Source organism: Pan paniscus, chromosome 8 (genome assembly GCF_029289425.2).
Source record: "Pan paniscus chromosome 8, NHGRI_mPanPan1-v2.0_pri, whole genome shotgun sequence".
NCBI classification, from domain to species: domain Eukaryota; kingdom Metazoa; phylum Chordata; class Mammalia; order Primates; family Hominidae; genus Pan; species Pan paniscus.
Window position 1 is genome coordinate 77,840,181 of NC_073257.2, and position 18,006 is coordinate 77,858,186.

An 18,006-nucleotide genomic window follows, 5' to 3' on the forward strand; every position below is an offset into this window, starting at 1 on the left:
CTACTTTATATGCTATTTTATTGACAATGACAGCATTCCACATTCATTATTTTTCTTTATATATATATGTGTGTGTGTTTTTTTGTTTTTTTTTGAGACAGGGTCTCACTCTGTCACCCAGGCTGGAGTGCAGTGGTGCAATCATAGATCACTGTAACCTTGAATTCTTGGCCACAAATAATCTTCTGCCTTGACCTCCAAAAGCACTAGAATTACAGGCATGAGCCACCATGTCTGGCCACAATCCTTTTTGTTGTTGTTGTTCCTTCTCACTTATGGCACTGAGTGGTAAGCTTTCTATCTTCTCTAACAAAACTATTACAACACAGCAAGCATACATGGCAAAAGGACCATAGAATCTCATGATTTTACTCATTCCTATGATTAGAACTTATATAAGCTAATGGGAAGCTAAGAAGTAATTTGTAATAGTAAGTAATTTGTCTCTTGTGGATTAGCAGTCTAAATTATATTTTGTACTATGATCTCCTGGTGATAGTTTTTAAAAATCCGTATGTTCACCAAGGAATGTTATTTGGAATGTATTCTGTCTTTCTCCTAGCTCATCAGAAATAAAGGGCATTGTCTAAAATTCCTGTGATGGTTCTTGTCATTAATGAGACTTGTCTATGGGTATCCCTAATAATGTTTGTGTTGATTAAATTATCTGGCCTGATTTTTTAACCTAATGAGAAAAGCTACTTTTTAAAATGCGACTAGACTTCATATTTTAAAAGAGTCCCAGCCAGTAAAAGTTTCCCTAACTGGAAAATAAATATGTGTCATTTTTATTGGAAAAAGTAAGTTAAAAAATATGAAATGCGGAGACACTGCCCAAATATTGTCAAGGCTTCACGGGACAGAAACAATCTCTAGCTTCACCCACAATTTAATTATTCTATGCCCAATTGACTTTTTATTTTTCTTCTCCCCAACTCTATCAACATTTTTTAAGATATGAAATGAACAGAGTTAGTGGAACTAATACTGAATTTCTGTGACTTGGCATTTAGCAATCATGACTGTGTTTGCTTCACTGATTTTAAGTAATCTTAATGTATATAAATCAGAATGTACACCTGACATGAATCTAAAGATTTGTTAGGAAACCTGCAGAGAGGTCCTTATTGAATCTAAGAATTCATGGCAAGTGGAAAACATACATTTTGAAAGCAGAAAATAGCCTATGCAGGTTGAATTAATCTTGTCACTAACTTATTAGACCAGTTTCCTTAAAGTAATATGAAATATGAAATAGCAAATCTTGGGGATTTTTAAACAATTTTTTGTTATAGCAATGAGTCATGTTTGTTGAAAAATACATGGAAAAAAATCACTATAAAAATCAGAGGCAGGTACTGCTGTTCACTTTTTGGTATTTTTTATTTTAGTGTTAGTTTTATTACTGTGTATATATGCATAATTTTAACCATCTCTAAAACTTTAAATCTTTTATAACAATGTCTCATTTATTACATTTATCATTAAATATATATATATATATATATATATATATATTTTTTTTTTTTTTTTTGAGATGGAGTCTCACTCTGTCACCCAGGCTAGAGTGCAGTGCCGTGATCTCGGCTCACTGCAAGCTCTGACTCCCAGGTTCATGCCATTCTCCTGCCTCAGCCTCCCAAGTAGCTGGGACTACAGGCGCCCACCACCACGCCTGGCTAATTTTTTATATTTTTAGTAGAGAAGGGGTTTCGCCGTGTTAGCCAGGATGGTCTTGATCTCCTGACCTCATGATCTGCCCACCTCGGCCTCCCAAAGTGCTGGGATTACAGGCGTGAGCCACCACGACTGGCCTAACATATTTTTAAAACCTGTAGAATGTTTGTATTACTTTTGTCATAGTACATAACATTTAAATGGATTTCTTGTTTGTGTATGTGTGTATATTCATTCACAACACTGATAGTTTTTCTGAATATTTCCTTTGGATTTTATTCTTTTCTCATTCAACTAAATAAGAACCTGCACCATCTTTTTCTAGTGTAAAAATTACAATATCTGAAGTGAAACTACTAGAATAAATCTTGTGACTATTCTTAAGGATTATCTTTTAGTTGCTATGGTTTCCAAAAAAGATTGTACTAAGTTTTACTCCCAGTGGAAATATTTAAAGGCAATACTTCTATTTCTTTTTTACAGAATAGAATCCAATTATTCTTTTTCATCCCATTGTTATATACAGACTTTATTTCATTTACTTGTAGATCAAAGGTTTTTTGGTTTCCTATCTTTTGGACACTGTTTTGGATACTAGAGAGATCATGAGTAGCTAAGTTTCTGAAATGTACAGTGAATGGAAAAAGTTAGGCATAAATGAAACAATCACAAAAATAAATGTAACAGCTACAGTTACAGTTGTAAAACTGTGGTCAGTGCTATGGAGGAGAGTACAAGGTGATATGAGAGATCATAATAGGGAAGTTAAATCTCTGGTTCATGTAAAACTGCCATGGACACATTCTCAGTGAACTTAGAGCTAAAAGAGGAGTAGTAGCCATTAGACACAAAAAAGGAGAGAAAAAATGTTCTGGGAAGAATAATGTGTATAAAGGATCTGGGTAGGAGAGAGCATCGTTCTTTGGTGATATGAGGTTGGAGAGATAGGTGAATATAAAATATAAGCATAAAAACTAGATAGTATTTAAATCCTTTCCTTGGATCTTAATGAGAAGCACTAAAGAGATTTAAATAGAGAATGACAGCATGTAATTTGGCTTTTAAACAAAGTTATGTTTTTTAATGCAGAAAATAAATTGGAATGAAGCCCATGTGAGTGCATGGAGACAAGGTGAAAAGGTAGATGAGAAAAAAGTTGGAAATGTTTGCAGGTACATTTGACAGGACCAGGAGATGTCTTGGGCATTCATGATGATGGAAGAGTAGTCAATAATGACTCTATTTTCTACCTTTTATCATGAGATGAATGGAGACCCGTGGAAGAATAAGTTTTGTGAGTGACTGGGTCATGTAATATATTTTGGATCTGTTAAATGTGAACTACTTTTAAGAAACTGTGGGGAAAAACTTCGTTTTGTTTACATCCATGAATCATTTGAAGCACAAAAAATAATTCTCAGCTGAAGATACAAATATGAGGGCCCTGGGTGTATAACTGAAGGCGCAAGTATAAATGGGATTATTTAGGGAGGGCTTAAAAGTGGATAGAGAGTAAATTCACAGACTATAGGTACAAAATAATCACCAGTGACAATATATTATGCAGCTTAAAACCAATTGTATGTATTTTCCTAACAATGTCTTTTAGAGCCTGTGACTAGTTTTCTACTGAAGATGTGGTGATCTTCTTATCAATTTTTAAGAGTACTTAAATGTTTTAACAATTATATTTAACTCAAATTAGTTTCCAACTTGTTTTCCTTTAATTATAATTTAAAGTGTATATTTTATGTGCACGAATATTAAAAATTTATGAAGTCATATCCATTGCCTTTGTCTCTTATTACTTTACCAATGCTTACAAAAACTTTCCTCATTAATGCTTATATAAATCTTCTTTTTCATTGCAAATTTTTTCATTCTTCTGGTTTGTAAAATGCCTAAAGTAAAATGTATATCTGAATTAATTAATCGTTAAATGTCTTTTCAATTTTCTCAACTCAATATATTGGACAATTCACCTCTTACTCCCAGAGTTTTATCTCTACATATTATTCCTATGAAGCTTTTACACATACTGAGACTAAATGGTCTGTTCTATGTCATTGATTCTATTTGCCTAGTTGTCTATTTACCTTGTAGTTTTGAGGTAATAAATGGTCCTTTAAACTGTATGGTGTTTGCGTGTGTGTATTTAAATTTTCTCAATGCTATTTTTAGTAAAGGTAGATTAAATGTGACAAATAACTACCCAAATGGAAACAGTTGAGGTAACTTGATGAATGACTATAGTTATAGTCTTTTAACATACCTATTAATTATTTATAGAAAGCAAAATTAAAATAAGCTAGAAATAGAAGATTAAATAAAGAGAGTAATGTACTGGAAAATATTTACCAGATATTTAAAATTATCATAAATAATTTAAGTATTCTAAAAACCAAGCAGAGGGAGCTTTGTTTATCTGAAATTTTTGGAGAATATTTATGAACTGGATTTATAAATAGATTTGCTAACTGGTACTTTGTAACTTCTAAAAAGCAGAATAGTTTATTTTCCAAAATAAGTGAGTTCTTTAAATGACTCACAACCAACTTAGACTTATATTGAAAAAACATCTAGAAACAAATACTTTCCAATTTTTTAAAAATTGACTTTGGTGTCATGAACTTAATATTTATTAATTAATATTCAGAATATTCTAACATTTTAAAGATGACAATACAATTTACTTTATATACAGCAGTTTGGTAAAGAAAACAACAAATAATCAATTTAAGTGCAATAACCCATTTTGAATATGTATTTTAATTAACTCGTCAGAGATGTTAATTGGCTTTCTATTATTTTGGACAGTTGTGCTTTGATAAGCTCAGTTTTTCTTCTTTACTTTTATCTACTTTAGCATGAATTAATTTTTATATTTTATAGATATGTAAAATTTTACATACTTTATTAATTTTAATAAAGTAAAACATAATTCATGCTAAGAAAATTAAGTTTATAAAACAACTGACAATGAACAGTTTAGCATAGCCTTCAATCTCACTCAGACTATATTCTCTCTTTATTTCATTTTAAAATCCAGTTATTTCAAACTGGAACTGTGTTGTAGAAGAGAGCTTTAATATTACTTTTTATTGTTTCTTAATATTTCTAACTATTCTATCTTCAAGATATCCAAAGAGAAAGGAATTTCCACAGTGTATAATTATTTATTTTCATGTTTAAAATCTTAGAAATCACTCCCCAATATTATATATAAAAGAAATACTATTAGAAAGGAATATTTTTAAAACTTGTTTCTAAAGAGTGAAGTTTTGCTTCACTCTTTAATGATGGCCAAGAACGCCTTCCCTAAACTTATAATGTGACTGCCGCTACTTATAGAAGCCTGGTGATATTTGCCCTATGGGCCTTTTATGTAAGATGAATCAAAACTTGCAAATATATAATTGCTGAATTAAGCACTCATCTTAAAGGAACTGGTCCAGAATATAACAGAAAATCAGTCAATCTCTTTATGCAGGTTCCTTGATTTTAGCAATTTTCAAACATAGATATGATTAGGTTGGTGCAAAAGTAGTTGCAATTTTTGCCACTGAAAGTAATTGTCAAAATCGCAGTCACTTTTGCACCAACCTAATAGAAGTTTTAATTGGCATGCAATCACTTGTAGAGTGCCTTGAATAATATAAGCATCCATACTCTAGCCTGAATCTCTTAAATTGGAACCTGTGAAAATGAGTCCCAGGTGTCTATAATTTCTTTAAAACACTGTGGAAAGATGATCTTAATGCAAGGCAGTGATTAACACAAGAAAATGAGCAGTAGAATACAACTAAGAATTCATTACTTACTACTATTTTACAACTCTAATGGAAAATTACCTACGATTTTATTAGAAAGGTTTAGAAGAAACTAAGCAGAGGGATTGTGAAGAAATCGGCATGATAGAAAGAGCTCTGGACTGAAGGTTAGAGGACATCAGGCATTTTTTTCCTTGGAATGTCTGAGTCTCACGTGGACTCTGTACCCCAGTCAATAAACACAAGAGTGTACCGGGTAATAGTAACAGACATGTGCTTGCTTTCTGACAACCACTTTTCCTTTCATTTTCCCATTATTTCTATACCTCTTTTTAATAATCCATATGGTCCTGGATTAGTTGACCCCATTACCAGGCCAAAGGACTCAGACTTTCAAAGTCAATCAGTATATCCCATCTCTCCTGTCTACAGGTATGAGTGCAATGCTCAAACCAAACGATTTTGAGTAAATATTAAAATTTTGCTCATTTGAAAAGGACATGTAGGCACCATTCATACCTGATAGGCCCCCACACCAGTACTAAAAACCAAAATATTAACTCTGACTTTTGATTGGAATTATTCAACACTTAAAGTCTAATACTCTGAGGCTGTAAATAATTCTTCCTACATCCTATATGCCTCTGATTTTATTCGAAACTGTCTTTTGTTTTGCCTGGGATGTCAGGCCAACCCTAAGTATGCCCCAGGATATCCCTAAACTAATGATGGCCTGGTATTGGGGTAGCGAAGGATAGTCTCAAGCTCTGACCAATTCGTTGGGGCAGTTTGTACTCCTGAGTTGCCATTGGATCAGGCTGAGGCTAGTCTTCAACTGAGACCACACTTTTGCTTATGTCTTTTCTTTGGCCTGTCCTATTATCTCACTTCCCCCTTCCAGAAAACTCTTCCTCCATAAATCATGTGAGTAAGAATGTACCTCTCAGCTTCTAGGTAACCCTTGTTCCCTGCCTTTTCCCCTGGTGCTGCAGTCTCTGCCTCAGGAACATGCCAACTTCCCCAATCTCTTGAGAACAGGAACCATCCCTTGCACTTAACATTTTCTCTTTAAAGGCCTGGAGTTCAGATGCTTGCAACTTTTTTTTTTTTTTTTTTTTTGAGACAGAGTCTTGCTCTGTCGCCCAGATTGGAGTGCAGTAGGATGATCTCAGCTCACTGCAACTTCCATCTCCCGGACTCAAGTGAATCTCCTGCCTCAGCCTCCCGAGTAGCTTGTATTACAGGGATGTGCCACCACACCCGGATAATTTTTGTATTTTTAGTAGAGATGGGGTTTCACCATGTAAGCCAGGATGGTCTCGATCTCCTGACCTCAGGTAATCTGCCTGTCTTGGCCTCCCAAATTGCTGGGATTACAGGCGTGGGCCACCGTGTCTGGCCTGATGCAACTTACTCTCCACTACCATGCTTTTCCTTGTCTCTCTAAAAAGCTTTGTTTCTGGATTCTGTCATTAGTTGATATTTGTTTTGCGTCATGATTTTGGAAGATGGGGGAATAGACTAAGATAGGCTTACTTAAATGGAACAGATTTTTTGGAACATTTCAAATACCAGCATGTTCTCGTGAAAAATTTCTGTGTCTGTAATATAAAAATGATTGCAGATATAGAGATAAAGCCATAGAACTTTACATATGCATAAATTGCTAGGTCTGTATCTGTATTAATTTATCCATTTTCCAACTATAGATTGTATGTGAGGGGTGGTGTTTTCCTTCTACTTGTCTTTCTAAGGACTATATATTAGGATCATGCCAAATGCATGCCTGTCTCCTGGATGACACCTTTGTTTAAATTACAATGCCTCTTCTTATAGTTAGAAAGTACCGAGAACAATTACCCTTCTGGGTGTCTTCTTTTTTTATTTTCTCATTTTGTTTGTGTTCTTTTCTCTGCAAAACATAAGGGTACAGATCTATCACATAACATCATACTGTGTAGCTTCAGCTGCTCTTTCTTCTGCTTTTACTTTATTTGAATCTAGGATCTAAGACATCTCTAGGAAGTAAATTCAAGATCAATATAAGCAATAGCTAGCCAGTACAGTTTTTCCAAATTGAAACAATTTGTGTGAGGGAATAGATAGGAGAATAAGCCAACATTCGAGTGAAATACAATAAAAGAGGTTAAGTCATTGACCACAGTGGAATAGATAACCCTAATGTTTCTTCCTAGTCTGAGATTTTTTTATTTCCTAAAATAATAGAGAGTAAAATAGTGAAGATTCCAAGTGTTAAAGCATTGCTCTTTTCAAGTTAAATAAAGTCTAAACATTTTCATCTTTTATGTCCCTGACAAAGGAGAGGATTTGTTGACATTTAAGTTTGACCCAAATTTCTTACATCTTTTTTTATTTCTCTTGTGTTAATTTTTTTTTTTTAGATCACATCAATTTCAAGAGGAACACAGAATGTTTCTGATTACTTTTTACTCAAGAAATGATGTTTTGAAAGAGGTAGTCAGGGTCTTGAAAGATCTTATAGGCCTTTTTACTAATCCTGTTGGAGTGTTTTTTTGAGACCAAAATTTACATTTCATCAGTCTTCCTTGAAATAAAATTATTATTGTTGCTAAAGTAACATTTTAATATCTGTAAAAAATCTACATTCCATATGGTTAGCTCATCCATTTTTGTTTAAGCCATAGTTATTTCAACAATTATTTTTCTTTTTTACAATTAGCAAAAGAGAGACAGATTAAGTAACTTTGCGAAAAGCCACAGTAAGGTGATAATAAACTAAAAAATCAAATTGACCACTTTCAGTTACCCATCATGTTACTCTCTAGGATTAAAATGTGAAAACTAAAATTCATGTAGTTTTAAATTAGGCAAAAGACACATATAGTGTATTTCTACGTAGACAGGTAACATTTAATTATTTTGTGGTGTGAAATTTCTGAAGTTTAATTTCCACTTTTCACTTATATTGGCCCAGTATTTTTTTCTATAAACGAATATATAGAATACCTAAGAAAAATGTACCCTCAAGATGTATCAAACCAAAGAACTTTTAAAAGAAAAATCCTATAGGCATAACATTACTTATAGCCAAAGTATTATAGTAATAGAAATAACACGAGATATTTTTCATTATTTTATAGCTTAAAAAGTTATTTTACTTGTTCCATAAAACCACCTGTAATTTAGGTATTATTTTTCTTCTCACCTTTTATAGATGTGAATAAAAAAAAAACCTTAGACTGGTTAAGAGACTGGCATGAAATCACATAAAATCACTCTCAAATTCAAGTTTTCTCATTTATCTGTGCATTCACCCATCGTCAGGATTCATATACTGCAAGACTGTAATATGTATCTCACTAAGAAAGATGGCCGAAGATCTAGTGTGACTTAGGTAAGAACAATAATTAGTAGGCAAAATTTGTAATACTAGTATTTTCACAATAGAATGAAGAGGGTATTACATGCATGGTCAATATCAGAGGGCTCTAGATCAATAAAGAGGTATTGTATGAAGGGTCTCTTTGAATAAGAACTAATAAAATAGTGTGATTAAAAATGAAAAAATTAATAGATCTTTTTAATAGCAGCAACTACTAACTGGGGAAAATTAAACATTTGATAATAACAAAATAATTTTTAAAACACCTATAAGTTAATCTTCAAAGACATGTCCAAAAACCATTTAAATAAAAATATGAAAGATTAATGATAAATGTAAGATGTTAATAAATGGTAAGACATGCCTTCTTTTTGGTGGCAATGTCTCAATATAAAAAATATGCCAAGTCTCCCTAAATGTATTACTTAAATTTCAACAATCAAAATCTCAACCAGATTTCTTAAGAATTTGACAAATTAAATTTTATCATATATGTAAAATATTTACGTATATCTGAACAATTGGTGGGAAATGAAACAATGGTCACAGGGTCTTATAAGAAAACTAAACACACTATAAGCAGTGCAAAAATATAAAAGAAATGTATAAATGAAGTAGAACTCTTCCTTATATTTTCACGAAGTTCACCTTTAATTGATTAAAGAACTAAGTATACAAAAATAGAAACTTACACATAAGAGAAATTGATAACATTGCAGTGCTAGAAGTTTCTGTAACATAAAAATACAGTCAGCCCTCCGTATCCATGGGTTCTGCATTGATACATTTAACCAACAATGGATTGTAAATTTTTTTAAAAAAATGGATGGTCGCATCTGTACTGAACATGTACAGACTTTTTTTGGTCATTATTCCCTAAATAATACAATGTAACAACAATTTACATTGCATTTACCTTGTCTTGGATATTATATGTAATCTAGAAATGATTTAAAGAATAAGAGAGGAGGAGGAGTACAAGACCAGCCTGAGCAACATAGCAAGATCCCAACTATTTACAAAAATTAAAATTAAATAAAAAATAAATTAGCTGGGTGTGGTAGCATGCACCTGCAGTCCTAGCTACTCAATAGGCTGAGGTGCTGGGATTGTCTAAGCTCAGGCGTTGGAGGCTGCTTGAGCCATTATTGTGCCACTGCACTCCAATCTAGGGGACAGAGCAAGAACCTTTCCCTAAAGGAAAAATGGGGAAAAAAAATTATTACCTTTTAACTGTGGCTAACTCGTATGTTCATTTAGTTTAGCAAAAGCTGGAGGTGCCTTGACATTTGCAGTACACTGAAACAGTGGCTGGCTTGAAAAATCCCAAAACGATTTTCTGCAGGAGAGCCCTTCTGACTAATATGAGGTAAGTTTCCACAAAATAATAATGTGTAAAATCATCACCTTCTACTCTAAAATTTCTGGGATTATTTTTTGTCAGTTTGTTTATTTCAAGGAAGATAAAGATATTTACAATGAGCTGGAATACTATGAGTTTCTATTCTGAATCATTTAATATATGAAAAAATGTTGAGCAGGTTAATTTTAAAAAATCATTTTATACTTAGGCATTTAGCATCTGTTTTATTTCTTAGAGTCTTATAAGACTGACAAAATATCTTCTGGTCCATTCAACATACAAGCATTCTGTAGTCTAATAATACAAGTTCCTGATTCAACTCCAACCATGTCTATGGTAGCTGCACATTCCATTCACACTGATTAGAGTCCAAAACTAAGTATAATCCCTAATAATTGCTTACCAATTCAATTTGCTTTCTGACTCAGTGTTCTAGTGAGACTCTTATTAAAAGGTCAGCAGCTTGTCTCCAATTCATTTTGTTAAATATGAAGAAAAAAGCAGCTTTATATTATTTAGCAATGACAAGGCACATTATCACAAAGTGAAAGGTGTTAATATCTATTCTTACTTAAAATGAGTTGCAGAATTTCTTCAACTTTTTTCAGAGCTTTAATTAGCATTTTAATAAGGGTATCTTATAAGACAGTAACATGGTAAAGAAGACAATGGCTAGCAAGAATTTCCATTATTAAATAACACTTTTAGTCATTTAAAAGTGAAAAAAGGCTTAAAATAGTTTGTTAAATACTAATTTTATACATTTGAAATCAGTGGTAACAGCTTTTCAGTCACAGCAGACCAAGATGTCATTGATGATGTGGATTCTTATTAACAAGCTAACTAAATTTGAATGAGAGATGAATAGGGTTTTATGTGCCAATTTAATTCCTGCAGAATCTTATTTCTATTTTCATAATAAAATCAACCAACCACTCCAGCTAGCACTGGCTAGGCAGAGTTTAATGGTTAAGGTTTACATTTTGCCTTGTCCACTTATTGGTTATTAATATATCATACGTATCAACTTACTATCATTACTGAACATCAGTTTTTTATATGTAAAATAGGATAATTAAATACACTATAGTACCTGTCTTATAGGGGTACAGTGAACACTAAATCTATATAATATAGTTTACACAGGACTGATTATGTAGTCATTGATGATAAAAATAGAAGTTATTAGCATTGCTATCCTGTAAGTGGGCCCTTTTTCAAAATTTTTCTTCAGGCTTTTAATGAAATAGAAACAGTTTCCTTGAATGTTCCCCTACTCTCCACACAGGTAAACGCCACTCATCATTTTATATCCAACTCAAATGTTTATAGTGTCTCTAATGAATACTCTTCTGATCACTTCTGTAAGTTTTTATTATCAATATCATATTCTTTGCATTTGAAAAAGCCTTTCCTATTTATTAAAATGATTTTTCTATTGCCCCTATATTACATATATATTTCAAATTTTTCATTTCTTCTTTTGAGTCTTGGTTCTTGTTGAGAATCTGATGAAAGCAGTAAAAATTCTCCTATAAAAGTCATCTATTTTTATCTCTCTCTATATATACATACACATATTTTTCTATATATATATATATACACACATACACATACATATGAGATATATGTATATATACATATTTGCACACACACAGACACACAGGATTCTTGACACCCAATTTCATAGGAGTTCATGACCTACATCAAATCATCACATCTCTGGTTCAACAAGGAGTTATTTAGGGGTTTATGAGCCCAGCTTTAAATATTGGTGGACTATCTGGATTTCTGAAAACCTCAAGCTGGCATAAACCCAATTCTGCATGAGAAGACCCTGATTTCCTTTAGCTCCAGATTACAAGATAATGTAGATTTGATATAAAATACTTGGTAATTCAATGAAGTCAATTTGAGACAGGAAAAGTGAGGTTAATATAAGATTGAAAAGACATGGGATAAGTCTTAAAAGGGCACTCATGGAATGTATCAGATGATGAAGATAGAGCAAATGCAGATCTCATTGAGAAAAAAATGTAAGATAAGTGAAAAAAGATATATCAATACCTTGCTTGCGTTGGAGGTACAAAGAAAAAGAAGTCTACAACAGATGTGCTGAAGCTCAGAAAATGGCACTACAAAGTGTGGCACTTTGACATGCTAAGTACTTTGAACTAAAGAAGCAGCCTCAGAACGAAGATCTTTCTGAACTTGTCTTACCACCCCGTCTTTCTACCCTGTTTCTCCCCTAAAACTCTCAGAGAGGCTTTCTGTGAACTTTCCCTTATCTGACTAAGGGAAGTTCCTCCAGAAGCAATGCAATTGTTATGAACCCCTTCCCTGGAATCCACATTAACCAGAGAAGATTATCTCATGTAGCAAGAGAGGAGACTAAAGGTCTTTCTGTCCAGGATACCATATCTAGAGAGGCTTTACATCCATTTTTCTGAGAGTTCATCAGACCATGTCTGTGCAAAAACCGGGACAATTCCAGTGTACACTAGGAAAAAGTTATTCAGCTTATTTCAGCTTTGCAAGAAACTTCTCATCAAAGAAACACACAGGCTTCTTGGAAATCAGCGTGGGAAAGACAATGAAGAGCCAAAGAGAGTGATGGAGAAAAGTGGTCCTATGTCTAATGCACTCATGTGGAAAATTAACTGTTCACCCATCTAGGTCATTAGGACAACTTGAGAAGACTCAGGTAAGCTTACTGATTAGGCTGCTCAAGTACAAATTCAGAAACCTCAATTTTGTTACTAGCTTTCTGCCTTTTGACCTTTTGAAAAAGTAATTTCAGATCTCATTTTCTCTGGCTCTTAAATAGAATCATACTTGTCCCTAAGGCCATTTTAAGATACTCAGATGAATGATGTTACACATGTTTAAATGCAATTCTCTACCGATTTACTGGAAGACATATATTTCTTTATTTGAAAAGTGTCATATATTTTATTAGCCCTTACCATGTAAAAAAAAAAAGTCTGAAGTAAGCTACTAATAGAATACCCAGTTTGCCAATATGTAAACGGAATAATAGCAGTGCAAATAAAAGGATCAGAAATCAGAGTTTCAGAAATCAAATACAGTGAGTTACTCCCAAAAAAGACAGCAAATAATGACTTTGACACATTCCAACAATCTTAGAGCAAATAGAATAATGTCCACTGTATCTAATTATAATTAATAATAATAGGTAACACAATGAACTGATTATGTGCAGGTACTGTTCTAGGCATTTTGCATATATTCATTCAAGTATTCTCACAACAACCCTTTGAGGTATATAGTATTGCTCCATTTTACATTGAGGAATCTGAGACACGAGTGACTAATACACTTGAGATCAATAAGTGCCAGAGCCAGGATTTGAACCTGAAAAAACCAGATTCAGAATCCAGGCTTGTACCAAGTCTCTATACTACATATCAAAAATCCATGAAGTTACCTACCAGCTAACTTCAACTGTTTTAAAAATTGGTTAAAAATCTTTGTTTTTAAAAATGAGATAACATTTATTTAATTTGTATAATGTGTAAGGTGCTGAGCTTTACATTGGTTGGATGAAAAGGATTAAAAGGCAGTGTTGTTTTCTTGCTATTTTCTATATTCTAGCCATAAGAATACAACTTTAATTTCCTGGTAACATTATAGGACATAAAAGAACAAATTAGTATAGTCAGATATTTACTACTAAAATAGCTAAATTACCCAATTGCTCAAAATTTATTGATTACTCGACAATGTAGACTGGGCCTTAACTTTGTGAAACAAAAACAGCTCCATAAAGATTGCTTGTTTGTTTGTTTCTTTATGATTACTCCTTTAAACTCTACTTATTTAAATCTCACATGCATCTCAAGAAAATACTGGGAGTAACACTGCAGTTTAGAAATATTCAATAATAGCCAGTATATTTTAATTGGTGATGTATTAACAAGAGATTCAAAACATTTTTGACCCCAAATATTTGTAACAAATCAATATATATTTAAACTAATTTAAAGAAAGAGTATAGATTCAGATTCACAGCTCTTAGCCAGTGTCTAATCCACAGCCACAGGCCATTCCTCCTAATTAAAACTTGGCTTCATACTATGCTAAGATATGCCAATAGATTTAAAGAAGTGTTTATTTATGTGAATACATCTCAACAACTTCTTATAAATTTGTTTCCTAAATGAGTACATAAATATTATTTATTGAAATGCTTATAGGTTTTCTTCTTTAGTATTCTAATCAAAATGGGTTGCCCAAATTGCTTTCATAAGCAATACTTTCCAAATCACTTTACCAGCTGAAAGATCTGGCTTCTAGGTAAAACAATGCATTACCTTGTATCTAGTTACTCTTATGTAGAATGAAAAAGATTTTGAGAAAATCACTTCACCAAAGTTTTTAAAAGACCACAAATACCACATACATTATTTTGCATTTCAAATGATGCCGAACTATGTTGTCTGATTTCCACTTTAAAATCCTATAAGCAGAAGAAAAATTTGTTATATTCTTTACCCAATGCCAACAAACTGCATATAGATAGACACTTGAGATTCTCTTCAACTTGCTAGAAATGAGACTTGATCAATATAATTAATCAAAATTATATGTGTATGGCTGCCAATGGCTACAATTTGTGTTTAGGATAGTACTTATGTAGTTTGGACATATTTGAAAGACTGAACGTCACAATTTTTAAACAACCTTAATTGCAATGTAAGACAAGCATTGGTCTTCTTAGGATAGTATGCCATATGTTAGATTGCCACTGAAGTCTCTTTCTTAAATTACAGATTATTCCATAAAGCATAATGCACCAGAAATGACAGACTTTGATTCCAAAAGATAATTCATCCATGATGTGAGACTACAGATTATAGGGATTGAGCTCAGTAGCATAAAGGTGAAAATCAAACAGAAAACACATCATATCTGTTTTTCTTGGATAATTTCATGTTTAGAGGAATACAAAGTTTCATATAATAAAGACTCAGTAACTACAGGTAGGCCAACCTAATAAGACATTTAGAAGTAATACACGTAAGACTGTGATTTAAATCAATAAGAGCCACTTCGTTATGTACCATGGAATACAGGTTTTATTTTAAAAAGAATAGGTAGAATAAAACCTGTGTTGTATCACAAAACAGAATAGCCACAGAATCTAAATTCCCCAAAGAGATTTCCATGGTTGAAATAAATGTTTATTTCTGCTCTGTGAACAAGGACATGTCAGAGTTTTCTACGGAGTATCTGGGGAAATGAACATATCTTTTCACTTCTATTAGATGTTACAACTTCATGCCAGTGGAACAGACAGAGGTGCCATTTGTGGGTTTCTTCTGACAGAATGAACACCATAAAAATATTAATAAAGAAGTTTGTGCTAATTTTCTGTGATCCTTAGCTATTTCCACCATTGCAACATAATAAATCTTGATTTTTTTTTAGATTGGATATTGGACATTGGTAGCACTTCAAAGATAATACACCAATAGTCTCAATTTGCTTTTTGAATGGACATATTAAAAAGCCCTCCATTATCCTTAGTTATAAGGAGAAAAGCTACCAATTTATATAGTAAGCAAGGTTTACTTTCAAAAGGAGCTGACATATAGGGCTGCTGATTGACCTCATGCTTCTTTGCTACATGTGTAAGTTATGTTTATTTTTTTACAAGGTATTTCTACAATTATCTCAAGAGCAACTTCTTTGCTGCACTACCAATGCAGAGTGTGATGCTGCACACAGAATTGGTGTGCACGATACATCTTTGTTAAATTCATTCTATTAGCATTCAGAATAGTTGCATGGAATTAAAACATCTGTGTCTAAGTCCAGTTATGCCACTTCAAGCTCTACAGCATGGGGTCAGTTTTCTCATCTGCATAAAAAGGATAATGATAATGAAATAGGTTGTTATGATGGTCAAATGTGGTAATATATGAGAAAGTGCCTTGTTAACTCTAAAGTGATGTAGAAGTAAATATTATTTGGGATATGCATTTAGCTATGTAACTATTCATTTTAAATTTTACATCTAATTATATTTTGTAAAATGCTTTGCATTTGTATAAATTGTTTTTGCTATAAGCTTTCATTCATGCAAAAGAAGTCTCAAAAGCTCTAAGGTTTAATTATTTCATATTTAAGCATCACTCAACTCTACCACAATTTCACTAAGTCAGGAACTAATTATATGGATTCATTTTTGTCACCAATTATGTATGTGCAAAAAAAACGAAAAAACACCTTTGATATTTATTGAGGTTATTTGTGATTGTAAAGGGCCCAATATTAAATGAACTGGTTTTGAAACTATAAATTTGTTCCAAAATAGTGTTAGTAAGTTCCTCACCATAAAATAAGCATGAATTGAGAGGTACAATCTCTGAAAACATTATCACAAAGAATTTTTTTGAGCTCCTAAAAATTATTAGTACTATAAGAATAACGTCAATGATTATTCCATACCACATAATAGGGTATTCTAAAAATTGGGCAAAAACTTTACTGTACTTCTTTCTATGTTTCAGGTAAATACAATATTGCCATCTGGGTTTTTTTTTTTCTTGAAACTACACAAGAAAATAGCAGGCATCTCTTATTGTGTTCAGTGGAGGTATTAACTTTAGAGCTACCTGTCTTGAAGAACAGGACTTGAATTGAACTCTTCAATTAGTTGGGATTTAACTTTCGGGTTCAATATAGTACTGAAGAAATGCATTCAGGCAGAAATCCAATTTAGGTCTTACAGATTTCCTGTTCTTGAGACTACTAGACTTCTATCCAGAGGCAAAGTTCTATTTTTTATTGTTTTATAAAATGTAAAATAAATAAAAAGAGGTACTGTTACACTTCCCTACATATTTATCTGACATTCTATACACACATAAGATTAAATTCTCAAGCAAATTATTATTTTGAGAGCAATTTTTCTTACACCCTTCATGCTACTTCTGACAGCCTAGGACTCCTCACTACTCTATCTCCCCACAGATATAACACTTGAGTGAGGTCCTTTCTGCCTTATCAGTGTTTGCCTATCTAATATCTCTCATCTTCTGCATAAAAAGAAACATATATATGGTATTAAATTTTAAGAAAATTTCAGTGACTTATTATAAATATTACAGATGTCAGAACAAAAGCAACAAAATAAAAGGACTATAGGGAAACATAGCAGGCATATTTTCAAGGTCATTTTCGAAATCATAGTCTGTGTCATTGGTCATGACTGACAGTAAAAGAATGCAGGCAGAAAACGTGGGCATAAAATTTTATTTCTAAAGCTAAAACGAAAACCTGATATTTTTGGTAGAAGTGAAAGACAAATATTTGCCATAAGAGGTAGATCAGTGGCCATCTGAATAACTGTATCTATACACAGGTATTTCTAATTAATAATTCAGTGTAGAGAAATCTCAAATGGAGAGCCGAAGAAGCCTGTTTTTTTTCTATATTGTACATATTTTAATTAATTTCATAGATTAAAGTCTTCAAAGGATACTGACAAAATTTTCACGTGAAGCTTAGTTTGTGACAGGCTTTTATGGGAGGAAAGAGGTAAGCAGTGGACTAGGTAAAAAAAGAGACAAACCAACAAACAAAATAAAATAGAAAATAAACAAAAAAAAGTAAAAAAGATGTACCTAACTAAAATGCCAATTTTACTTTTTACTGTACTTTTTCTAGGAGATATCTGAGAGAGTTTAAGAAAATATAAACAAGAGATAGTCATGCTAACTTTTAGAAGAGATGACATCTGTTGAATTCTTATTTGTTGATGAAATTGCTTTGGAAACATCTGCTTCTCTCTGTTACTCCCTGGA

The 18,006-nt window shown here is 32.6% G+C and overlaps 1 long non-coding RNA gene across 1 annotated transcript in view; it reads left to right on the forward strand.

Moving 5' to 3' along the window:
* LOC106635171 (uncharacterized) overlaps positions 1-10,174 on the forward strand; it is a 120,139-nt gene extending 109,965 nt beyond the window's left edge. The window contains exon 6 of the long non-coding RNA XR_001338542.2: positions 10,072-10,174. This is a non-coding gene — a long non-coding RNA (uncharacterized LOC106635171). The remainder of the gene's footprint in view (positions 1-10,071) is intronic.
* The last annotated feature ends 7,832 nt before the right edge of the window (positions 10,175-18,006 follow it).